This window comes from Bufo bufo, chromosome 1, assembly GCF_905171765.1.
Source record: "Bufo bufo chromosome 1, aBufBuf1.1, whole genome shotgun sequence".
NCBI lineage: Eukaryota > Metazoa > Chordata > Amphibia > Anura > Bufonidae > Bufo > Bufo bufo.
Window position 1 is genome coordinate 243,584,969 of NC_053389.1, and position 26,337 is coordinate 243,611,305.

Consider the following 26,337-nt stretch of genomic DNA (forward strand, 5'->3'; position numbering starts at 1 on the left):
GAGAACGCGCATGCACCCCATACGCAGATGGCGGTACATGCTGCACCCTCTTTCGAGGGAACCGCCACATGAGGAGCCATTGTGGTCATACTAGGAGTCAGGGTCAGGTTAGGGAAGCTCTAGGAGGTGACCTGCTCCCTAATTCTGTGGTACTGGTCAAGTAGCGACCTTACATCTCCTGATACCGCACGGCTGAGGGTTTTCCCCATCCTCAGCCGTGACAGTATGACCACAGAATTAGGGAGCAGGTCACCTCCTAGAGCTTCCCTAACCTGACCCTGACTCCTAACAAACACACTTCACCTGTTGCCGCGGGCAACGGCATGCGTGGCAATCATGTCCTGGGGATCAGCCATAGGGCTGAGACACTGCCACCACATGCACAACAACACCACACGTTGCCACGGGCAACCAAGTGAAGGAAAGTGTCACAAAACTAACCACTGGCCGTGACAGTAATCCAGTCTGTGGTAGGAATGGTGGGGTGATGAAAAGAAGGTGTAGTCCCGCTTGGAGGGATTGAAAAGACGCCAGGCGTCCAGCATTGCACTTTGTTGCAATTTCTTCTTAAGATGTTTGAGAGCCTTAAAAGAAATTGCAGATTTCTTGGATGTCGAATCCAATAAGGGATCTATTGTTGTATTTAGGTCTCCTCACAGCAGTACCACACCCTCCTTGTATGTCTCTAATAGGGACAGCATTTCCACCAACCAAGATACCTGATTAACATTGGGGGCATATGCAGTACAGACCAAAAGTTTGGACACACCTTCTCATTCAAAGAGTTTTCTTTATTTTCATGACTATGAAGGCATCAAAACAATGAATTAACACATGTGGAATTATATAGATAACAAACAAGTGTGAAACAACTGAAAATATGTCATATTCTAGGTTCTTCAAAGTAGCCACCTTTTGCTTTGATTACTGCTTTTCACACTCTTGGCATTCTCTTGATGAGCTTCAAGAGGTAGTCCCCTGAAATGGTCTTCCAACAGTCTTGAAGGAGTTCCCAGAGATGCTTAGCACTTGTTGGCCCTTTTGCCTTCACTCTGCGGTCCAGCTCACCCCAAACCATCTCGATTGGGTTCAGGTCCGGTGACTGTAGAGGCCAGGTCATCTGGCGCAGCACCCCATCACTCTCCTTCATGGTCAAATAGCCCTTACTTTCAAAGTTTTCCCAATTTTTCGGCTGACTGACTGACCTTAATTTCTTAAAGTAATGATGGCCACTCGTTTTTCTTTACTTAGCTGCTTTTTTCTTGCCATAATACAAATTCTAACAGTCTATTCAGTAGGACTATCAGCTGTGTATCCACCTGACTTCTTCTCAACGCAACTGATGGTCCCAACCCCATTTATAAGGCAAGAAATCCCACTTACTAAACCTGACAGGGCACACCTGTGAAGTGAAAACCATTTCAGGGGACTGCCTCTTGAAGCTCATCAAGAGAATGCTAAGAGTGTGCAAAGCAGTAATCAAAGCAAATGGTGGCTACTTTGAAGAACCTAGAATATGACATATTTTCAGTTGTTTCACACTTGTTTGTTATGTATATAATTCCACATGTGTTAATTCATAGTTTTGATGCCTTCAGCGTGAATCTACAATTTTCATAGTCATGAAAATAAAGAAAACTCTTTGAATGAGAAGGTGTGTCCAAACTTTTGGTCTGTACTGTACATTAGCAAAGGTGTATAGTTGGTTGGCAATAGTTCCTTTTAATAGAATGTATCTCCCCTCCACATCCTGAATGTGCGACACATATGTAAAAGGGAGTCCCCTCCGGAACCCGATGCTCACACCTCTAGATGCTGCCGAATCTGAACCACAGTGATACCATTGTGGAAATAGGGATCGGGAAAGGGTAGGATATTTATTAAATTTAAAATGTGTTTCCTGAAGCATCAGGACTGAACATTTTTCATTCTTCATGTGGGTAAAGATTTGGCTATGTTTGGCCGGGGCATGGAATCCCTTTACATTAAAGGAGGCTACACATAGTTCAGCCATCTATCAATGGAATGTCTGATCGCAGTATGCTTTGAGAAATCCTGTGTGGAAGAAATTTGAGGGTACTTAGCCTCCCTTGGCGGAGCATCCGGGTTCCAGAGAAGACACCCTCCACCACTGGAATGTATCCTAGATACTTGAGAATACCTGTCATCATTAGTGTTGAGCGCGAATATTCGAATATCGAATTTTTTTCGCGAATATCGGCACTTCGCTAATTCGCAAATATTTCGAATATAGTGATATAAATTCGATATTTCGAATATTCTTTTTTTTTTCTTTTTTTTTTTTTTTTTTTTTTTTTTCTTTCCCACTTCCCTAAAGTTGTTCTTACCTGTCCTTTGGATTCCTGGCTTCCTGGCTGCTCCAGTCAGTGCCCGTTGCCGCTTCTGCCGACTTCCGTGCTCATCACCATGGGAACGTCTCCATATACTAGAATGTACTGTCGGATTTGAGAATTACGTGAAAAATCGCAATTCGATTATTTCAAGTTATAATAATCGAATTTCGATTTTAACTTAGCACTGCTATATTTAATTCTAGCCTAATATGGAATATAGCAGTGCTAAGTTAAAATCGAAATTCGATTATTATAACTTGAATTAATCGAATTGCGATTTCAACTTGGACCTTGTTTACTATGGTTGGCTTGGTAGAATTAGCGAATATGACGAATGTATTCGTCATATTCCACAAAACGAATATAACGAATGTATTCGTCATATTCCACAAAACGAAGATAACAAAGTATTCTGCATCTTCGTTTTAGCTACCTATTCATCAACTTCGCTAATTCTAGCAATCATATAGGAAAGTTTACTATAGAGACAGCTAAGTTTAATTCGCTATGCGATTATATTACTTTGCTTTTTTTTTATAAATAGAATAATTATAATAATTATCAGGTATTATAATTATTCAATTTTTTTTTTTTAAAAAAGCAGTCATATAATCGCATAGCGAATTAAACTTAGCTGTCTCTATAGTAAACTTTCCTATATGATTGCTAGAATTAGCGAAGTTGACGAATAGGTAACTAAAACGAAGATGCAGAATACTTCGTTATCTTCGTTTTGTGGAATATGACGAATACATTCGTTATATTCATTTTGTGGAATATGACGAATACATTCGTCATATTCGCTAATTCTACCAAGCCAACCATAGTAAACCAGGTCCAAGTTGAAATCGCAATTCGATTAATTCAAGTTATAATAATCGAATTTCGATTTTAACTTAGCACTGCTATATTCCATATTAAGCTAGAATTAACGAATATGGAATATAGCAGTGCTAAGTTAAAATCGAAATTCGATTATTATAACTTGAATTAATCGCATTGGTATTTCAATAGGAGAGTAGCCTTTAAGTTAAAATCGCAATACGCGATTATTTAAATCGCATAATAATCGCGATAACAAGAATAATGACGAATATTCGATTTCGACAAATATAAAACGAATATTCTATCGAATATTCGCAAATTTCGTCGAAATCGCATATGGCACCTGCCGCTCATCACTAGTCATCATAACAGAGAAAATAGAACATAAATGAAAAACATGGTAACAAATGGTTGAGTTAACCTTGAAAATTAGAGCAATCACGCTCAAATGGTGTGAGGGAGGGGGGGAGTACACAACATATTGTGACATAGAATATCACCCTCAAAAGGATCTAAATCTTGGATCCCTGTTAGGTACAAGTACAGGTGGAGAGAACAGCATTACGTTTATGATATTAAGGCAAACAATTAAATCAGAAACACAATGTCCCAGGTTGGAATACTAATACTTATGTTATGGATGATCCAAGACGTATATTTTAAGGAGTCCCTTAATTTTCAGTGAGAGGAAGGCGTCTTGGCGTGGAGGAATTGCGGCCTCTTCTTGATCTTTGAGTCTTGGCTGGGCGAGGTGTCTCCCATGGTACAATTGAAGGAAGATTGGCTGATGAAATATTTCCTTGGATAATGTCCCAGTTTTCAATGTTGAGGTAATTAATTTGCAGGATATCAAATACTTTGGTCAGGTCTTGGAATGTTGAAATGGAGAATCTCTGACCATTGAAGAGGAAGGACAAACCAAAGGGGAATTGCCACTTATACATCACTTTATTATTGCGTAGTCACTCAGTTAGTGGTTTCAAAGCTCTCCTTTTCTTTAAGGGGGTTTGTGCCAAATCTTGAAATATTGAAATAGGACAGTCTTCCACGTTTATTTGTGGGGCATTCCTTGCCTTGTTTAGTATAGCGTCTTTGACAGGATAATGTAGAAATTTACAGATCACATCCCTTGGTGGCTCTGTAGATTGAGGCTCGGGGCGTAGTGCTCTGTGTGCCCTCTCAATGATAATTTCATGGGATGAATCTGGGCCCAACAGCTGCATGCATATGTTTGTAACAGCTTCATGTATATCATCTGTGCCCACGGTTTCAGGTATGCCCCTGAATCGCAGATTGTTGCATCTTCCCCTGTTCTCCTGGTCCTCCAGGAGTGTATACAGGGAGTTCAGATGCTTTTGGTGCTGGGACAGAGTGGAGGAGGTTTCATTGTGTGTCCTCTAACACTTCCACCCTCCTCCCTATATGGCGCATGTCCTCTTTAATAGAAGCAAGGTCCGATCTAAGGAGTTCCAGCGCTTCATTCAGAGCGTCTTTTAGGAACGATCTGGATATTGGTAGGGTATCGGCCCCAGGGGAGACCTCCCTTAACTTCTCAGAGGCAGCTGCAGCTTTCACACTGTTCCCCGCCGTTCTCGGCGTGCCGGGCGCCATCTTGGATTCCTTAGCCACATAAACTTGAGCGGCTTTCTTTATAAATTTGTCCATGGATTCGTTTGGAATCGCCTCCTTATTGTGTCCCTGCGATCCACGGATCTGGGGCCACCTATCTTGACCATTCTGGGTCCAGTTCGCTAAGTGAATAAGGCTGTGAGGGCTTATAATACAGCAGAGCTGCACTTCAGGCTGCCATCTAGCTCCGGTGCAGGCTCCGCCCCCAGTTTGATTTTGTTTTGATAAGTTTTGTGCGGGATATCAGTTGAGTGTTCGGTTATGGTATAGCGCAGTGGCCAGTCTGATACAGGAATCATTGTGTGAGCATTAGTGGCAGTTTAGCAGTGAAATTGTCCTTTAGTTGTTGATTCTGCTTAATGTTTGTATATCTGTGGCTGTTACACTGAATTGTAGACTTGTTTGGCATAATTAATACGGGTATTACAGTGTAGAAAGGTTCTGTGCCAAAAGTATTGGGACAACTCCTAGAAATTGGTACTAGTGTTTTGTTTTTTGTAGCAACCATTGTAGTGTTTCTGTAGCTGTGCAATGGAAAGTATTTTTAAAGAAGTTGCAAAGTTGAAGGACACGGCGACCATTCTTCAAGCTATGCAGGGATCTACTGATCCATGGCTGAAGGCTCAGAATTGTGTAGCAAACCTGATCGGTACCAAAAAATGGCGCAAAAGGAAAGGCAAGTATGCTCTGATTTTTGCTGCTGGGTGGATAGCGGATAAATATAAGGAGTCTTGTAGGCTGAAGCTGAGTTTGGAAGTGGAAGATTTAAAAGTGGAAATTGTTAAATTGAGAACTCTTGTCCAGCAGACAGCTGAAGCTAGCACTAATTATGAATGTACTGTGAGGTGTAATACTGAGCTGCAAAAGGAAAATGAATGTTTATCTGAAAGCCTGACGCACGCACAGGATGCTGTAAGGGAATTGTCGGAGTCAGTGAAGCAACCATTGGAGAGTAATGTGTCTGGGATTAGAGGAAATGTATGGGCTGTAAGCATGGAGAAGTCTGAGGACTGTGGTTCAAATAGTGGAACCGACTCAGGGATGGAGATGGACAATGTGTCTGACCCTGGAGTTGGAAGTATTAACACAAGGCCAGAAGATTCCTCAGATGAGTCCGTGGTAAGTGGACTCAATACAGTTAGTAGTGTGGGATCTAGCCATGCTGGGATGGTTAATATTGTGCGCCAAGTCAAATCACCATGTGCCCAGACAAGGTATTGTGCAGGGAGGCAAGATATTCGTTGTTTTTCATGCAGGGAATACGGGCACATTGCACGATATTGTAACGTTGCTAATGGCAACAGACACAAGTATGTTAAGTACCCCAGAACCACACCTAGAAGTGAAGTGGTTTATTCAGCAAGGTGGGGTAATGGTCCCAGACATGGTTCTTTGCAAACGCAGAGAACCCAGGGACAGCCAAGGTCATTGATCAATGAAGCAGATTTTAAATCCCAATATGAACGGTTAAAATTTGAAAATGTGAAGCTCAGAGAGGAAAGAGATCGGTTCCTGGAATTCAGTAGAGTTTCTAATTTTTGTGTGCCAAAGAAGGGTACATTAAGGTCTTTGTAAACCATTTTAACTCTTAAGACCTAATTTAAATCGATTTTTCCCTTCCCCTAGGAAAAACCGGTTTTGGGACCTTGTAATGTTAAATCCTGCTTCTCTGGTAAAATGAATCTGAAGCTGGTTTGGGGCTGGGCAAGTTAACATTTCAATGACTGGGTGGGTAGAAATTCTTCTGCTCACGGTTTCAGGTGAACCCTCCAAGACATTGATTTGTTAATTCAGTCCTATACAGTTGCATGTGTTCCAAAGTGTTTTTGTTTTTGTATTTGAGTCTGTTTTTAAGTTAACATTTACTTTTTATTGAATCTTAATGTATATAGCAAGACTTTCTGTAACTGAAGTTTTCTATGTTGTTTTTTTCTCTACTTTTTTTCGTCTTCTTTTACTAATCCATTTTTATTTTTAGGTTTTATTGTTGTAATCAAGTTTTTCCTTTTTCATATTCAGTTATTTTTGTCTATATTTGTTTGGGTATTTCTTTGATTAATTTACATTTACATTTTTCTTCTTTTACTAATCCATTTTTATTTTTTAGGTTTTTATTGAAGTTTTTTTTCAGTTTTTCCTTATTTACCAACCCATTTTTATTTTTAGTCTATTATTAATTTTTTCCTTTTTCATATTTTGGCGCTTTTCTCTTTCTTTTTCTCTTTCTCTTTCTTTCCCTCTCTCTTCTCTGTAGATTTGGTTAGGAGTACTGGGGGTCTCATGATATTGTGTGGGAACTACTGTCTGAATTCAAGGGTTGCTGCTGAGCGAGAGGTTTTTGATCAGTCACTGCAAAAAGGGCTTTGTGTACTGTTCAGCTTGACTATATAGAATCATATAGGCAAAGGAAAGTGAGTTGATAAGCTTTTTTTTAAGGAGACAAGGCATACCAATAGCTGTGTGAGTTACCCCTTTCCCCACAGGAGTACTGTGTGTTTGTTTCCTGTGCGCCCCTTTTTCCACTCCAGGTTAATTGGAAGCCCTATCCTGTGGTCAGGTCACTATTCAGAGCCAAAACCGAGGCTGGTATATCTCATTAGGAGACTCTGAGGGCCGCCGTGTGTTGGCGAGAACCCTTTTCCTCACACTGATTATTCCTTTTCCTGAGGTCTAACTAGGGTGAACGGAGTCCGTGTGTCGGTGCCAGAAACCCTAGGGCAACTCAGAGGCAAACGAAGGGGAGTAGCAGCCGTCCAGGTGTGTGTCGCGGGACAGTCCAAGCGTAGGTCGCGGGATACTGGAGGTGGACGCACCTACTTTTAGAAGGCTCGAGCATGGGTTTAGGGAAAACTAGGGAACAGAAGGGTACCACTTCTGACTATAGGACAGCCAAGCAGTACATGAAATCCATCTATGGAGGAGGAGTTGTTAAGCCCCTCAAAGATTGGCACCAAGGGACTGTAGGTTCAGAGTGGACCATCCCCAAAGAAGGGACCTTTGAGTTCTGGATTGGGAAAAAGTTTGTCCGTAAATTCCCCACTAGACTCCAAAAACATGGTTCCCTCCAGAAAGCAGAACTGTGGCTGCACGAATCCATCGATCTCCAGCAACAGGGCATTCAAAAGTCCCAGACAGTGCGAACTAACACTGTCATGTACTCCCGTCCCGCTAAGACTGCAGAGTCCAATAAAAAGCGCTTTTCTCTTTCTCTATCTCTCCCTCTCATCCCTCCCTCTTCTCTCCATCTAACCTTGACAAAGAGGAGGGACTGTTGTGGAAATTTTATTAGGATGTGTATTTAATATATTGTGTATTGTCATCATGTCTCTCAGTGTCAGGGTAAACCATTGGAGTGGATATCTTCCCGTGTATGTCCTGTCACAGCTGCTGGGCGCAGAGGTCTCCGTCAGCGAATGGTCCATGTGCTAAGCGCTGGGCTGTGGGCCGGGGGAGACTGATGTGTTCAGCAGAGCAGTGTTTTGTTGGCTGATGTATGGACGCCGGCTAGGGCCCCCGCGCAAGACGCAGATTTATTTGCTTGGCGTGGATGCATTTGTTAAGAGAACAGTATAACAAAAGGAACATGCGTTTGTTGTCTCTAGTGCGCCTGATCAGCGCTGGAGATAATGACATTGTCCTGTAAATAAACATGCATGAGGATCATAGTAACTTTATCTGGCATTGATCGCTGAGCAAAACTAGATAAAATTAACTCCAGTGGTAATGGTAGATTATTGCATACATGTGTTTGTTGGCTAGGGTATTCTAAATGATGGTGTCTTGTTTTCCTATGTCATCACTTCCTGTATGTCATCAATTCCTGCATCCTTGTTATGGGCCAGCCCCTTTTACACCTTTGGTGAGTAAATAAAAGTGAACAGACTGAGCAGGGCGGGGCAGTTGCTCAGCAGAACTTAACATGAAAACACCTTTGGCTGACTGCGGTTGAGATTTTTACCTTTCCTTACACAAAGACATTGGAGAGCGGATTTCTAATATTAATATTTCTACAACAGATAATATTTCTACAACAACAGTATATGTCACAGAAACACACAGAATATGGACACTAGATTAGGCCCAGATTTTTGGAATTTGCAAAACAAACTCAGATTTCGGATGCAGGACAGCATATGTCACAGAAACACACAGAATATGGACACTATTTTAGGCCCAGATTATTGTAATCTGCGGTAGAGACTCTGTTTTCTGATTTAGTTTATATTCATATTTATATTTTTCACTATATCTGCACCTGACAACCACACAATCTATTGAAGCACAGATCACACAATTCACGGATTGCACCGTTGACAGCAAAAATGTGGATAGATTATGGGAGAATTTTTTTTTTATGTATTATAATTTTATTCCCTATATCTAGGCTTGACAACCACACAATGTATTGAAGCGCAGATCACACAATTCACGGATTTCACAGTTGACAGCAAAAATGTGGATAGATTATGGGAGAATTTTTTTTTCTGTATTATAATTTTTTTCCTATATCTGGATCTGACAACCACACAATGTATTGAAGCGCAGATCACACAATTCACGGATTACACAGTTGACAGCAAAAATGTGGATAGATTATGGGAGAAAAATTGTTTTCTGTATTATAATTTTTTTTCCCTATGTCTAGGCCTGACAAACACACAATGTATTGAAGCGCAGATCACACAATTCACGGATTTCACTGTTGATAATAAAAATGTGGATAGATTATGGGAAAAAAAATTGTGTTTTCTGTATTATAATTTTTTCCCTATATCTGGGCCTGACAACCACACAATGTATCGAAGTGCAGATCACACAATTCACTGATTACACAGTTGAAAGCAAAAATGTGGATTATGGGAAAAAAAATAGAATTTTCACTAATATTCTTCCTATCTCTGCCCCTGACACACAGAAGGTTTTGCTGCACAGATGTCACAAGTCACTGCAGACACCTTCTATATAGCAAAATTATCGCTATTTCGAAAAGTATTAAAAAATAATTTGAGTACAACTTTGAACAATTAAAAGGACTTTTGGGTCTTTGAAACGTTTTAAAATTGAATAAATTGCGATCACAATCTCCCTACACTATCTGTCCTTTCCTAAGCGCAGCTCTCCCTGACTCGCAATGAGCCGAACCCACGTCATCGGGTGCTATATGATTCATCTTTACAACATATTTTTTTGAAAGGTGAGTTATCTTTGGGGTAACTATGCCCCCCGCTGCAGTAAATACCCGCTCTGATGCCACACTACTGGTTGGGCAGAAAAGGTTTTCCACAGCAAACTCGGCCAGTTGCAGCCACAAATCAAGTTTGACTGCCCAGTAGTCCAGAGGATCTTGGATCTGGGATGGCAGGGTGCAATCTAAGTATGCCAGCACCTGCTGGTTCACGTTATGGTCCATGTCCTGCTGCTGCTGCTGGGATGTTTCTTCAGTAGGCAGGTGAAGAAAAATGCTCATTAGAGACTCAAAACTTAAAGGGTTTCTGTTACCAGATTTAACCCTATTACGCTAGCTGACACTAGCGATGTGCTAATGTCAGCTAAACCTAACTAGCCTATTCCTACTATTCCTACTTTTAGCCTCTAGGAGCAGGGGGGGGGCATTGTTCCTGCTCCTAGAGGCTCCGTTCTCCCACCTTTGTCGCCTCCCTCCAAGTCCTGATTGACAGGTCCAGGCAGCGCTCGCATCTATCTGCCAGTCCTGTGCTCTGCTGAAATCTCGCGCCGTTCAGTATTCGTTCAGTATTCTGTGAAAGGTGCAGAGTCAACCACATGGAAAGAGAGTAACTGTAGTACCAGCAACTTGGCCAGCAGCACATTTAGTTTGTGCACCGTTGGATGAGTGCACGCATTCTGCTGTCTTTTTGCAATCGCCTCGGTGATTGCTGCCAAAATGAGTGATAAGGAGGAGGAGGAATAGGAGGAGCATCAGGACCAGTAGATGATGGGAAGGAAACACAGCTCCCTTCTGCTGAGATGGTGGAGCTTTGACTGCTGGAGAAGGAGTGCGGGCCACTGCGGTTGCTTCGTCAGGCTGTACAACAACATTGTTTTTACTAGGCCACTTTATGGTGACACAGGGCCGTGGTGCCAACATTGGCACCCTGGCCACGCTTCACTTTCTGCCCACAGATTCTACATGATGAAAAATGAAAAATTCCCACACAGGCGAGTATGGCATTCCTCTCCCGCGTGCGGACTGCCTGCTGCCGCTGCCTCTATGAACCCGTGCACCACTAGTTGTTTCTGGATAGGTAGGGTCCTGAGTAGCAGACAGTCACCCTCGAGCATGTTTGGATCAGACCTCACACTTCTGCGACTCTGCTGACTCATGCTACCATGATGAACGAGCAGAGAATGGTAGTGACTCTAGCTGCAACAGTTATTTACAGTTGCAATCTTAACATCGATACTCCCAGCGTTGGACAGTGACAGGAAGGCATACCCTTTCCTTCCCTCGGGGCAAATTCTGATGTTGGGGCTTCTGCCTGATGGGAGTTTCAGGTGTCCTTGGTGTTATAAGTGCCATATGGGTGCAAGACAGGAGATGTAGGGTGCTGTGGTGAATGGTGAATGGTGCTGTAGTCAGTAACTAGGCTAGTTGTAAAAAATAGATGTCTCTCTTTTACTAAGTGTAGAATGGGGAATTGTAGTACATCCAACTGTTTCAAACACAGTTTCAAAGACAGTATGCAAAAACGAGGGTTGTAGTACTCCCTTTTCTGCAAGCTCTCTCTCTCTGGCAATAAGGGTTCCTACAAACATGTCTGTAATCCCTATCTGAGGGGTACAGAATTAAGATATGGCTGTCCAAAACCATGTCAAAGTGATGAGGGTTTATTAGCAATATCCCTCTCACTTAGTAAAGTCATTATCAGTAGAGATGGCCTTGCGGTTCGCACCCGCAGTCGTTTCGCAGTGAACTTTGCTCGTTCGCGGTTTGCAGAACAGGCGAACATATGGGCGATGTCCGCCGGCGCCATATTCTTTTGCATTGTGCAGAACTTTCACCCATGACACATCCCTCAGGTGGGACAGGACAGCCAATTGAGACGTTTCAGCACATGGACACACCCCTACCCTATAAATAAACCCGATCTGACCGCCATTTTACATTCAGTCTTTTGCCAGTGTAGGGAGAGGTTGCTGTGTGGAGAAGGGAGAGACTGTTATGGACACCAAATGCTAGCTAATTAGCACACAAACGTCCTTTTAGGACTGGTATAGGTGTGCTATCGATAGGTTGACTTACAGAGGGGTGTGATATACAGTCAGGTCCATATATATTGGACATCAACACAATTCTAAAATTTTTGCCTCTATACACCACCACAATGAATTTGAAATGAAACGAACAAGATGTGCTTTAACTGCAGACTGTCAGCTTTAATTTGAGTGTATTTACATCCAAATCAGGTGAACGGTGTAGGAATTACAACAGTTTGCATATGTGCCTCCCATTTGTTAAGGGACCAAAAGTAATGGATAGAATACTAATCATAAATCAAACTTTCACTTTTTAATATTTGGTTGCAAATCCTTTGCAGTCAATTACAGCCTGAAGTCTGGAACGCATAGACATCACCAGACGCTTGGTTTCATCCCTGGTGATGCTCTGCCATAGGGAAGGTACATAACTTTTACTGCCCACTGGGTGAACCTTCTGACGGCTGTCAAGCATGCAACCCGTGGCACCCATGTGGATTTGGTGTTACCGCCACAGATTGCATGCAGGCCTGCATCTTCTTCTCCTCCTTCTACTCCATCCTCCGTCCCTTACTCGGCTGACTCCTCCTTTTCCACTGCTACTGCCTCTTTTGCTGCACCCTCCCAGTTCCCCAGAACCTATTCGACGTGCCAGGTGAGGCATTGCCATGCTGTGCTGCAGCTGTTGTGCCTGGAAGCCAAGAGCCACACCGGTCCTGCACTCCTTTCAGCTCTGCGGTCACAGGCCGATCAGTGGCTAACCCCACTTAATTTGACAGTTGGTAAAATGTGTGCGACAATGTGCCAATCTGCTGAGTGCGCTGAAACAGGGCAAAATGACACACGTGCCATGCATGGCACACGTCTTGAACCTAGGCGTGCAGCGATTCGTTGCCAAATACTCCGGGGTCCAGGACATCTTGAGGTAGGTCAGGAAAATCCCTGGCCAATTTAGAAGATCTTACACGGCTATGGCTCGCCTTCCTGACATTCAGCTGCGACATCACCTGCCTGTCAGACGTCTGATTTGTGACTGCCCAACGCGCTGGAACTCCACTTTGTATATGCTTGATAGGCTGCTCCAGCAGAAACGTGCCGTTAACGACTACCTGTACGAACACTGCAGCAGGACAAGTTCTAGGGAGCTTTTCTTTTTTTCACCGCGCCAGTGGCTGCTCATGCACAATGCATGCAGACTTCTGCGGCCATTTGATGAAATCACCAAACTGGTCAGTCGCAGCCAGGGCGCCATCAGTGACATCGTACCTTATGCCTTCTTTCTGGAGCTTGCATTGCATTGTGTCATTGATAAGGCCGTTCAGGAGCAGGAAGATGAGGAAGTCGCAATGCTGAATGAATTCCCAGGGGGGCTACTCCATCTGAGACAAGTCAGCAGGAGTCTGAAGAGGAGTCAGAGGAGGATGGTGCCTGGGGGGGAGGAGGAGCAAGAAGAGCAGGCTTTAAACTTTTCTGGGATCCCTGGTGTTGTCCGTAGCTGGGGGAAAGAGACCGAGGATGACATTCTCCTGGGCGATGAGCAGGAGCCAGGCTGCTCCACCGCTTCCAATTTAGTGCAAATGGGGGCCTTCATGCTCTAGTGTTTGAAGAGGGACCCCGTATAAAATGCATAAAAGTCAAGAACCAGTACTGGGTGGCAACGTACTTAGACCCCCGGTACAAACATAAAATGGCAGACATGTTACCAGCATCACAGAGGGCTGTCAGAATGCAGCATTTCCAGGCCTTGCTTCGAGAGATTCTGCTGTTGCGAGCGCAGGCAGAGGAATTTCCACCCACAGAAAAACAGTTGCGGGTACCAATCCTACAGCGCATGCAAGAAGAGGGCAGTTTGAAGATATGTTGGTCACTTCAGATATGAGAACATTCTTGCAGCCAACCCATCGACAGCCACCCTCCAGATGCAGCCTCAGGGAACGCCTAGACCAACGGGTGTCCGACTACATGCCGATGTTGATGCTCTGAGAAGCGAGGAACCCCTTGACTACTGGGTGTGTAGGCTTGACCTGTGGCCAGAGCAGGCACAATTTGCCATGGAACTCTTGGCCTGCCCCTCGTCGAGTGTCCTGTCCGAAAGAACGTTCAGCGCAGCAGGGGGGATCGTGACTGATAAGCGCACTCGCCTAGCTCACTACAGTGTGGACTACCTCATATTCTAAAAATGAATGAGGCATGGATCTCGGAGGAATTTAACACCTGTGACGACCACATTGAATTGAATTTCACATATTACCATTCAGGGTTTTTTCAAGAGGGGGGATTTCGTTAGCCACGTTTTTAATCCAGTTTTATATTTTTAGTTCTTCTAAACATTAGTGATGAGCAGCAGGGGTCATATTCGAATTCACAATATTTCTCAAATATTTCATAGAATATTCGTCGAATATTCTTAAATTCGAATATTCATTATATTCGAAATTTTTTTACTCGAAAAAATCGGCAAGGTAATGATCGCATAATATGCGAATATTACGCGATAAATACAGGCGTGGGTCAAAAACAAATATATAGCACTATAGAATTTAGTGCTATATATTAGTTTTTTTTTATATTTGTCTTTTTTTTCCATCTGAAGTCATGATTCCTAAGCAGGGTGGAATCATGACTTCAGATGGAAAAAAAAGATGAATATTCTAAAAAACTAATATATTTGATATAGTGCTATATATTCGTTTTTTAGAATATTCGTAATATTCTAAAACAAGAATATATAGCAATATAGCGAATATTCGAAAAAAAACTAATGTAGAACAATTTAGCTAATATAGTGCAATTAATCTTTTTTTTTTAATAGTTGTAATTTTTTTTCCAATCTGAGCTTCAGATGAGAAAAAAATTACAACTATTAAAAAAAGAAGATTATAGCACTATATTAGCTAAATTGCTCTATATTCGTTTGTTTTTTTTTTCCGAATATTCGCTATATAGCGAAATATATTCTTGTTTTAGAATATTACGAATATTCTAAAAAATGAATATATTCATTTTTTAGAATATTCGTCTTTTTTTTTTATCTGTACAGTTGTTCCACTTTGGCTACTCCTCCCCGACAAGCGTCCCCATCACCATGGGGGAACGCCTGGGGGTTAGAATATACCATCGGATCTGAGTTTTCACGATCTCATTGATTCTAATTACGAAAATTTGCATTGCAAAAATTCGCAATCAACACTACTCCTAAAGTCAAAGATATTGCAGCCTTCTCATTGGCCCACAAGCTAGAGGAAGGGAGGGATCATTGTGTACTGATAAAAAAAATTATCTGCCGATTTTTGCGATAAAAATTTGCAATTCGAATATTCGTTATTCGTGATCAACACTATTAAACATGCGTATTTGACATGTATTTGTACTGGCCTGAAGTAAAATTGATATCCAATGACAGTCTAATATACCTCCAGCCACATAATCACTTTGATGTTTTCTGTCTGGTGAATGCCTCATGTTTGGGGCCTGTACCTCCACTGGCCTGCAGTAAAATTGTTATCCAATGACAGTCTAATATACCTCCAGCCACATAATCACTTGATGTTTTCTGTCCGGTGAATGCCTAATGTTTGGGGCCTGTACTCCACTGGCCTGCAGTAAAATTGATTTTCAATGACCGTCTAATATACCTTCAGCCACATAATCACTTGATGTTTTCTGTCCGGTGAATGCCTAATGTTTGGGGCCTGTACTCCACTGGCCTGCAGTAAAATTGATATCCAATGACCGTCTAATATACCTTCAGCCACATAATCACTTGATGTTTTCTGTCCGGTGAATGCCTAATGTTTGGGGCCTGTACTCCCCCTGTACTGGCCTAAAATAAAAATTCACTAGGCTCCAGCAGGGCACATTTTTGAGAGTTTCTCTTTAAGACGCATAAAAATGGCCCCATTGATCCCCATCTGGTATTGTCACTGTCCATGTTGTGGGACGATTTGCGCACTTCTAGTAAGTATTTGATGGCTGCAAATATGACCTAAAGGTTTTTCAGGTTCGCCTGCCATTAAAGTGAATGGGGCCCGCCGCGAACTTGCGGTTTGCGAACATTTGATCGCGTTCGCGTGATCGCATTCGCGAATCGTCCCAGCCGATGTTCGTCCATCACTAATTATCAGCCTTAAATAGTGAATATGTTGCTGACTGACTCCAATGCACGGGCCTTACAGATTCTGGACCTTCTAGTTATTTCTGTATCTCTGGAGTACTAAAAAGTAGAGATAGTTTTCTTGATGCAAAGCTCTATGGAGTGAGCATATGTAGCTCCTCTCACTTCCTTAGCTAAACAAGAGTGAACTAGGAGCGGACCTAAGTAAATCACCTATCTTCCTACAAGGGCAAGTTTTAGGATTGTTAACCCTGACTGATCCATATAGAGCTATACTGAATTGTACAATAAATCCAAACATTATACAACAAGAAACAATTTGCAAGTACCCTATTCTGGGTACTTCAGCATTTCCTTACCAAGTTTCTATTTGCATAAACCCCATCCTACATCTTATGAGCACACCCACAAATAAAATGCTAATCATATAGCCCTGCCTCCACTACAATCTCTCAGATGTTAGCTCCAAATTTGCTGTAAACCTCCCCCCCCCCACCACTACTCCAGTCCATGTAGCCCTCCCACAGTTTTTTGTGTAGCTACCTGTACATCCATGCTTTTCACTCCTATTAGGGGATTTGACCCCTATAAGGTTATGGTATGAAATCAACAGAGAACGTTCAATCGAACAATTAAATTATGTTAAAAGGTGGACATGTCCTTTAAGAAAGAAATTGCCCATACTGCTGTTTTTTTTTCCAGCCACTCAAGAAGATCTAGGAAAGAGGTTGACTAATAGAGAAAAGCCAAGCTTTTATTAGTAATTGATCACCCACTTAGTTTCTAGACATCTCCAATTAACACATAATTAACTCTGCTTTAATTATACCAAATACAGGCATCTATGGATTGCCCAGACAACCTGACCCGTGCATCACTCATAAAGATGAGGATATAAGGGTTTCTTTAGGCTATTGTTTCATATTCTAATGCATTCACAAAAGATTATTAGAGGATAATTACTCTGTCTATACATTGGCATCACATACTGTAATTGTAATAATATAAAGCTTTGTCATCATGCCTGACAATAAATCCCAAGAATGGCACACACCATCAAAGCTACAAACTGGGCCAACCTTAAATGGGATGATACCCTGTGTGGATTTTTCTTTTGAATGGGAAGTGTTTTCTAACTTATATATACTGTATCATCAAACATAAAACATTTATTGTTAGAAGACCACTTTAAAAGAGTATGGGGGGCATTTTAGACGGCCTCTACATAACTTCAGAGTATCCACCGCTGGTCTAAATGTAAGCCAGCTTCCTTGCTGGCTTAAATTTAGGCAATTTTCAACGACTAAAACAAATTATAAATGAGATGGGCCTACTGGCCCATCCTATTCCATGCCCATGCCACTCCCCCCTTTTTCTAGACCTGATATGAGTGGGAAAAAGTCGCAGATTGCAGTGCAAATAACCTTTGCGCTGCAATTTGCGCCAGATATACGCCAGATAACTGGTGTATATCTGATAGTAAATGACCACCATGTTGAGAAGACAGTTGTGGCAGATCCATAGACTGATTAGAATACCATTTTAATATATACTGTTCAGGCCCACTGACTGTACTGTGCCCACTGCCCACCACTCATATAGGGTGGCACAGTACCTTGCAGATAAAAAAGTCATTAAATTTTTCCTCTGTAATATAATTGCAGTTGCCTGCCAATGATGTTTTAGTGTCTCCATATTCTGAGCCATAGTTTTTTTATTTTTTGGGCGTTTGTCTCAGGTAGGGGCTCATTTTTTGCGGGATGAGGTGACGGTTAGATTGGTACTATTTTGGTGGGCAAATGCCTTTTTGATCGCTTGCTGTTGTACATTTTGTGATGTAAGGTGACAAAAAAATGGTTTATTTAGCACAGTTTTTATTTTTTGTTTTTTACGGTGTTCATCTGAGGGGTTAGGTCATGTGATATGTTTATAGAGCCGGGCGATATGGATGCGGCGATACCTAATATGCATACTTCCCCCCCCTTATTTTTTACCATTCCCCCTTTATTTGGGGAAAATGACGTTTTTGTTTATTTTTACTTGAAACTTTAAATTTTTGGGGGGGAAAACTTTATTTTTTCAACTTTTTTTTCACTTTATTTTTTGTCCCACTTTGGGACTTGAATTTTGGGGGGTATATTCCTTTACAATGCATTCCAATACTTCTGTATTGGAATGCATTGGCTGTATGAGTAATACTGTGTGTATTACTCATACAGCTTCCGGGGCCTGTGAGATCCAGGGGGCTGGATCTCACAGGCTTTTCACCGGAAGGCAGCGCAATGCCTTCCTTAGACATCGTGCTGCCTTCCATGCCATCGGGTCCCCCCCACAGCCGCATGGGGACCCGATGGCACCGCCGCACAGCCGCCGCAACCGCAGGTAAAGCCGCAAACCGCAGGTCTGAATTGACCCCCCCCCAGCGTTGTGACAGGATGAATGATTTCAGCGGGCATCCTGTTCCGATTAACCCCCGCTGCGCCACAATCGCGGTTTAAACCCATGACGTACCGGTACGTCATGGGTCCTTAAGGACTCGGGAAACATGCCGTACTGGTACGTCATGCGTCCCTAAGGGGGTTAAAGCCCTACTAGGCCAACAATGGGCCCACACTGCAGAATCATTGTTTTCTGGGTCACTTAACTGTCACCTGAACTACTCAGCACGACCATAGGTTTTAAAAACCGCCATCTCCTGTAATCTCCCGAACGTTGCGCACGAGCACAGTCATCACGACACCAAGATTGACGCATAGAGGTATAAAATTTATGTCATGAGTGTGTCAAATATTGACAACTCTTTGCGGTTGTTTGTGGTGCGTTAAACAGGAGTTTAGTCTGTCAGAGTTTGGTCTGTCACTGTGAGAGGGTGTAACCCTTACACTACCTGATCGATACAACATCATACCTTATCGTATACACACACTGATGTTTTAAAGCACGTTTATTCCAAACAATTTAGGTATGTTAGGTGATTTATGCCCTTTATGGATTAAAACCCGACTCTGCGTCAACTACGTAATTTTCCATGGGAGTTTTGCCGTGGATCCCCGTCTGGCATGCCACAGTCCAGGTGTTAGTCCCCTTGAAACAACTTTTCCATCACTATTGTGGCCAGAAAGAGTCCCTGTGGGTTTTAAAATTCGCCTGCCTATTGAAGTCTATGGCGGTTCGTCCGGTTCGCCCGTTCGCAAACATTTGCGTAAATTCGCGTTCACCGTTCGCGAACGGAAAATTTTATGTTCGCGACATCTCTATTGTCTATTGTTTAACTTTTTTAATTTTTTTTATTTAAAGTCTTTATACACATTAACGATTTAAATCTCAATACGTTAGTGATATTTATGATCTTTATATAGTTTATTAGTTAGTGATTTTTCAGTACAGTATAATTGTATTTTATTTATTAGTTATTGATAGTTCTATTGAGTTTAATATTATTTATTTGTTAAGTTAATGGTTTTAATGTAGATTAAAGAGTTATTGTCCAGTGTTCTTTTTTGTATTACTATAGTGTATGTTGTCGCCTCATTGTTGGCCCTTTTAATCTTTATGTACATGTTATGAATACATAATCATATTGCTATGTGCGCATATTTACCCTTCTGGTGATCACCTCCTCTTCCTCCGAGTCCTGAAATGGGGTGGTGCTGATGGGTACAGTACTTTCCACCTCACTTCTCCCACATCTGGTGGGGTTGGCTCAATAGGCTGGGAGGGTCTGGCCTCCTCCTCCTCTTCCACCTCTACCTCCACTACCTCCACCGATCGCCTTCTCCGAATGGAGGGAATAGGAACTTCTGTGATAACAGAATGTTCAGATTTTATATAAACAACTCCAAAATCTTAAGAACATTTGATATAAAGAAATTCCAATATGGAGGGATCTATATATAATTGCAGTGGCTGCCAGCTTTATGACGCATAACTCAATTAAAAATTAACAGTATGAAAAAAGACATCCCCTCCATAGTGTCTTGATGGAACAATAGGGCGAGAGGAGACCCATGTAATGGGATTATCTCCTCAGTGTATCATACCGTAGGATGATCTACTTCTCTACACCAGAGTCGGCTACTTCTTAATACCATCACTAACACAATAGAAACAAAGGGAAAAATAAACCAACACATTTATTGGGAGTCTTAGAGCAGAGTTAACCCTTATTGCGTTTATGGATTCACACCATGCTACTTTAACCACTTAAGGACTCCAGGTTTATAACCCCCAAGTGACCAGGCCCTTTTTTACAAATCGGCACTTCACAACTTTAACGGTTTATTGCTCGGTCATGCAACTTGGCACCCAAATGAATTTTACCTCCTTTTCTTCTCACAAATACAGCTTTCTTTTGTTGGTATTTGATTGCTGCTGACATTTTTCGTTTTTCTGATATTAATCAAAATAGACCGCAATTTTCTTTAAAAAAGTGTATTTTTAATTTTTTCTGGTAAAATTGTTCAAATATAATTACATTTCTATACAAGTTTGTGTCAGAGTTTATTGTGTTACATGTCTTTGATAAAAAAAAATCCAATAAGTGTATATTTATTGGTTTGCGCAAAAGTTATAGCGTTTACAAACTATGATACAAAAATGTGAATTTCTGCATTTTGAAGCAGCTCTGACTTTCTGAGCACCTGTCATGTTTCTTGAGGTGCTAGAATGGCAGGATAGTACACTGCTCAAAAAAATAAAGGGAACACTTAAACAACACAATGTAACTCCAAGTCAATCACACTTCTGTCAAATCAAACTGTCCACTTAGGAAGCAACACTGAGTGACAATCAATTTCACATGCTGTTGTGCAAATGGGATAGACAACAGGTGGAAATTATAGGCAATTATCAAGACACCCCCAATAAAGGAGTGGTTCTGCAGGTGGTGACCACAGACCACTTCTCAGTTCCTATGCTTCCTGGCTGATGTTTTGGTCACTTTTGAATGCTGGCGGTGCTTTCACTCTAGTGGTAGCATGAGACGGAGTCTACAACCCACACAAGTGGCTCAGGTAGTGCAGCTTATCCAGGATGGCACATCAATGCGAGCGGTGGCAAGAAGGTTTGCTGTGTATGTCAGCGTAGTGTCCAGAGCATGGAGGCGCTACCAGGAGACAGGCCAGTACATCAGGAGACATGGAGGAGGCCGTAGGAGGGCAACAACCCAGCAGCAGGACCGCTACCTCCGCCTTTGTGCAAGGAGAAACAGGAGGAGCACTGCCAGAGCCCTGCAAAATGACCTCCAGCAGGCCACAAATGTGCATGTGTCTGCTCAAACGGTCAGAAACAGACTCCATGAGGGTGATATGAGGGCTTACAGCCCAACACCGTGCAGGACGTTTGGCATTTGCCAGAGAACACCAAAATTGGCAAATTCACCACTGGCGCCCTGTGCTCTTCACAGATGAAAGCAGGTTCACACTGAGCACACGTGACAGAGTCTGGAGACGCCGTGGAGAACGTTCTGCTGCCTGCAACATCCTCCAGAATGACCGGTTTGGCATTGGGTCAGTAATGGTGTGGGGTGGCATTTCTTTGGAGCGCCGCACAGCCCTCAATGTGCTCGTCAGAGGTAGCCTGACTGCCATTAGGTACCGAGATGAGATCCTCAGACCCCTTGTGAGACCATATGCTGGTGCGGTTGGCCCTGGGTTCTTCCTAATGCAAGACAATGCTAGACCTCATGTGGCTGGAGTGTGTCAGCAGTTCCTGCAAGACGAAGGCATTGATGCTATGGACTGGGCCGCCCGTTCCCCAGACCTGGATCCAATTGAGCACATCTGGGACATCATGTCTTGCTCTATCCACCAACGTCACATTGAACCACAGACTGTCCAGGAGTTGGCAGATGCTTTAGTCCAGGTCTGGGAGGAGATCCCTCAGGAGACCGTCCGCCACCTCATCAGGAGCATGCACAGGCGTTGTAAGGAGGTCATACAGGCACGTGGAGGCCACACCACTACTGAGCCTCATTTTGACTTGTTTTAAGGACATTACATCAATGTTGTATCAGCCTGTAGTGTGTTTTTCCACGTTAATTTTGAGTGTGACTCCAAATCCAGACCTCCATGGGTTGAAAAATTTGATTTCCATTTTTCTATTTTTGTGTAATTTTGTTGTCAGCACATTCAACTATGTAAAGAACAAAGTATTTCAGAAGAATATTTAATTAATTCAGATCTAGGATGTGTTATTTTTGTGTATAAATACCCCCCAAATGACCCCATTTTAGAAAGAAGACACCCCAAAGTATTCGCAGAGGGGCATGGTGAGTTCATGTATGATTTAATTTTTTTTCACAAGTTAGCGGAAAATGACACTTTCTAAGGAAAAAAATAAAATAAAAGTTTCCATTTCTGCTAACTTCTGGCAAAAAAAAATAAAATCTCCCTTGGACTCACTATGCCCCTCAGTGAATACCTTGGGGTGTCTACTTACCTAAATGGGGTCATTTGTGGGGTGTGTTTACTGTTCTGGCATTTTGGGCGGGGCTAAATTGTGAGCAACCCTGTAAAGCCTAAAGGTACTCGTTGGACTTTCGGCCCCTTTACGCACCTAGGCTGCAAAAAAGTGTCACACATGTGATATCGCCGTACTCAGGAGAAGTAGGGCAATGTGTTTTGGGGTGTATTTTTACAGATACCCATGCTGGGTGAGAGAAATATCTCTGTAAATTGACAACTTTGTCACACATGTGGTATCGCAGTACTCAGGAGAAGTAGGGCAATGTGTTTTGGGGTGTATTTTTACATATACCCATGCTGGGTGAGAGAAATATCTCTGTAAATTGACAACTTTGTATAAAAAAAATTAAAAAGTTGTCATTTACAGAGATATTTCTCAAACACAGTATGGGTATATGTAAAAATACACCCCAAAACACATTGCCCTACTTCTTCTAGGTACGGCGATACCACATGTGTGACACTTTTTTGCAGCCTAGGTGCTCAAAGGGGCCCAAATTCCAATGAGTTCCTTTAGGATTTCACAGGGCATTTTTACGCATTTGGATTCCAAACTACTTCTCACGCTTTAGGGCCCCTAAAATGCCAGGGCAGTATAAATACCCCGCAAGTGACCCCATTTTGGAAAGAAGACACCCCAAGGTATTCCGTGAGGGGCATGGCGAGTTCATAGAAGATTTTTTTTTTTTGGCACAAGTTAGCGGAAATTGATTATTTTTTTATTTTATTTTTTTCTTACAAAGTCTCATATTCCACTAACTTGTGCCAAAAAAAAAAATCTTCTATGAACTCGCCATGCCCCTCATTGAATACCTTGGGGTGTCTTCTTTCCAAAATGGGGTCACTTGTGGGGTATTTATACTGCCCTGGCATTTTAGGGGCCCTAAAGCGTGAGAAGTAGTTTGGAATCCAAATGCGTAAAAATGCCCTGTGAAATCCAAGAGGTACTCATTGGAATTTGGGCCCCTTTGCACACCTAGGCTGCCAAAAAGTGTCACACATGTGGTATCGCCGTACTCAGAAGAAGTAGGGAAATGTGTTTTGGGGTGTATTTTTACATATACCCATACTGTGTGTGAGAAATATCTCTGTAAATGACAACTTTTTCCATTTTTTTATACAAAGTTGTCAATTTACTGAGATATTTCTCTCACCCAGCATGGGTATATGTAAAAATACACCCCAAAACACATGTGTGACACTTTTGCGCAAAGGGGCAGAAATTCCAACGAGTACCTTTTAGGAGGGCATTTTTAGGCATTTGGATTCCAGACTTCTTCTCACGCTTTAGGGCCCCTAAAATGCCAGGGCAGTATAAATACTGTCTGTGCCCTCTTCTTGATTGCTTTTTGTCACTACAGGGTTTTTTAAGAAATATTTCTTTAAACACAGGTGTCTCACAATTTTTTCCACCCCTATATATGTTGAGAACTTGTCAAGTACATTGGTGGGTGCAAATTTGAGACCTTTATTCAAGAGTCTCGTTTGAGTATCAGTTAGTGTTTTACCACTGATATTCACTATGTTCGTCGCTGTCTGTACTGAGTTGTCTTGTTTTCCCTTGTTTTATTTTCCCTTGTTTGAGTGTCAGCCCCTTCGTGTCTTTCGTTGTTGTAATGTGTCCGCTGAGGTGAGTGATAACGACCCATGTATCTCCTGTGTTGGGATTCGTGTTCCTGTGTAGGATACCTTATCTTGTTGTGTGAGTGTTCTAATGGACGTTCCCTCAGATTGTAATCGTGTTGATACGTCGATTTCCTGCATGTGTGGTCCCTTACTATTCCTGGTGATAAGTTTGGAGTATGTGCTCGTTTCGTCCTTGTTTTGTGATGGGGCGGAGTATAATCTAAAAAATTTGGTGATTCTAGTGCCTCATATCGATTTGAAGTGATAGTATTGTGTTGTCCTATATGTGTTCTATTTTCCTGTGTCTTCCCTGTGCTTATAACATTTCCATTGTGTGCCTCTACTGACTCATTTACTTTTTTATTTAAATTCTATAGTTTTTTAGATTTTTTGTACATTATTTCTTTTTCTGTTATGTCTAAATTTTTACATATTCTTTCGCGCCACCTACCTACATTTTCTGTATTTGGGATAGAATCTACTTCCTTTTTGAGCAATCTGAGCAATCTGAGTTCTCCTTTTTATGATCATCTTTATTAATACCTCAGACTGGGTTCTCAAGAAGGAATTCCATTCTCTATCAAAATTCTCCTCAGAAAGATCTATCGCTGGGGTTTAGTGAGAGATAACCCTTTGGGGATAATTCCTTTTTCCAGGAATTGGGTTAAGGATTTAATCTCCCATTTATTGCGTAATAGGCGCTGGACTAATTTGTCCAGCTCCCTGAAGACTTCTTCTATTTTCACTTCAGGTTCTATTTGTGATTCGCCTTCTACATTAAAGACAAATGTGTCAATTTTGTTATATTTATCTTTTATGTGTTCCCAAATGTCCATGGCCGATTTGTAGGGAGCTGACAGCTGAATTGGGTGTAATAAAAAAAATGTAAAAAATGGAAGACAGCGGCTACAATCACCAATCGGCTATAGATAAGAGGTGCTCACCTCTAAAGGCCTCACCCTGGGTCCGTGTTGAGGATTGTGAAGGTAAAGAGATGGGAGGGGCACTCTCTACATATGGGATCACATAAAGGGTTGATATGACCCAATAGGAGGGAAAACCATTTTATTAACAAGTACTATAAGCTCTAAAATACAATCCCATAAATGACATAAAATAGAATAAAATGAACTTATCATAAAATATATTCACTAGAGAAGAAAAGGTCCACTGTATCTATCTACTCCTTTGGGATGGATGTTGCAATACAGTTCCAAAATAAAGTTCCACAATGTACTGTTCAGTATTTTTGGTACCAACTTGATTGATAAAGTGCAATAGTGCAATTGTGCAATTTGTGCAATGTGCAATCCAAGCAGATTTAGATAAACAGTCCGGCCTTAGTTACCAATTGCTGAAATAAACTGCTCAGTTCCACAGCGCTGGGTACTATTATGCTTACACCAACCTGACGGCCGTATAATGTGTTGGTTCTCAGGACCTGAAAGGTAAGTGAAGCGTCTCTTACCGGACTCTCGATGTACTGCGTCTCTTACCAGCCCCCCGATACACAGCGTCTCTTGTCGGCCTCCTGATGCACAATGTTCCCCGCTGCCCTGCGCCTCACCATACACGCGGCATCCCACGTGGTGTTACGGGCATCAGCGCGGCGTCTCACGTGACCCGGAAGGGGACTTACTCGCTAATCTGTTGATAGTGTTGCTGTTAGTAGGGGTCCTGGTGTCCGGGTTATACTGTAGTTGTCCACGAACAGGCCTGTCGTTTTATATTGTATATCATGATCTTTAGGTGTACATCTGTAGATTAACTCACTAGCTGGGACCAAATGCGTTTCGGGGACAACCCCCTTCTTCAGTGGATATCAGTAGTGAGCATTAGTTCCGGTTTTTTATAGGCTTTTCATCTTCTTCACATTGGATGCCATCCCACTCGACAATCAAGTACCCTCCCATGCTCAAACAAACAAACCCCCTGCCTTAGGCCTCCTGCACAGGGCCGTTTTTTTTCCCGTTTACTGGCCGTTTTTTGCGTTCTGTATACGGTCCGTATACGGAACCATTCATTTCAATGGTTCCACAAAAAAAAACGGAATGTACTCCGTATGCATTCCGTTTCCGTATTTCCGTTCCGTTTTAACATAGAACATGTC